Below are 1,426 nucleotides of genomic sequence, written 5' to 3' on the forward strand. Positions count from 1 at the left end.
ATGAAATGGATCGATTCTGTGACTGAATTCGGTGGGAATAAGTGCGTTTGAGATGACTAGGTTGGCATAGGATAGAACGGCCTTTAGGGCTTTTGTACATAGGGTCGCTATGAGCTGCAAACGACTCGATGGCACATAAAAACAACAACAACATAGTATTAGTGCTGGAAGCAGGAGCGGTATCCACTTCTGAAATGGCTTGCCTCCAGAAACTCTATGTACGAACAGTGCGCAGGCCTTTTCGTTCATAGGGTCACTATGAGTCGTCTACGACTCGACGGCACCTAACAACAACACAGTATTAGTGATGTTATTGTTGTGTGCTGTCTAGTCATTTGAAACTCATAGCAACCCTGTGAACAACAGCTCTGAACCCTGCCCTATCCTGAGCCAACCATATTGTCCCTGACATACCTACTCCCATTACCCCAGTTGCTGAATTAGTCCATCTCATCCAGGGTCTTCCTTTCCTGTGCTATCCCTTACTCTCCAAAGCATGATGTCCCTTTCCAAGGACTGATCCCTCTTTGTAACATGCCCAAAGTATGTCAGATGGAGCTTTAGAATCCTTGGCTCCAAGGAGCAGTCTGGTTTCGCCATCTCCAGGATGAACTTGTTTGTTCTCTTAGCAGTGCATGGTATATTCAATACTCTTATCCAGCACCACTGCTCAAAGGCATCAATTATCCTTCTATCATCTCTAGTCATTGTCCAGCTTTCTGATGTATAGCAAATAATTGGGAAGACCATGGCCCAGATTAGACGCATCTTAGTTCTCCAGACTGACATCGTTCCTCTTCAGTACTCTGGAGAGGTATCATTTGATAATTTCTACACTCTATTGGACCACAGTTTTTTGAAATGGGAATAAATATGGATCTCTTCTAGTCAGTTGGCCAACTGATTCTCTTCCAGATTTTTGGTACAATCTGGTGAGCATGTCTAGCATTGCACCTGTTTGTTGAAGTATGTCAATTGGTATTCCTTCAATTCTTGGCCCATGATTTTTGCCAGTCTAGGACTAGACTAGAAAATAATTAATTGGGATTCAGGACAACTAGCATGCTAAGAAAGATTTCCTGATGTAAGTAATCAAATGATTCTTAAAGGCATCTAACCATCAAAGGGGAAATGAACACTTTTTCAAATAGACTTACTGATTATTGGAGGAGACACCCATCATTTTCTCTTACCAGCAAGGACATTTTTTTTTAAATTTTTATTATTTTGTGTGCGTGTGCCGTCAAATCAGATCTGACTGGTACAGGAGGATATTGCTCCTCCTTCTCCGGCAGAGCATCTGGTGGATTCTTACCGTGTATCTCTGGGATTTCAGTGCAGCTTCTTGCCACTAGGCCACCAGAGCTCCCCTCAGCAAGGACATTTTTATTCTGGAAGAAGGGACATTAGATTAAGGAGTAAAGGA

Source organism: Elephantulus edwardii, unplaced genomic scaffold (assembly GCF_000299155.1).
Source record: "Elephantulus edwardii isolate Elephantulus edwardi_28Jun2011 unplaced genomic scaffold, EleEdw1.0 scaffold00001, whole genome shotgun sequence".
NCBI classification, from domain to species: Eukaryota; Metazoa; Chordata; class Mammalia; order Macroscelidea; family Macroscelididae; genus Elephantulus; species Elephantulus edwardii.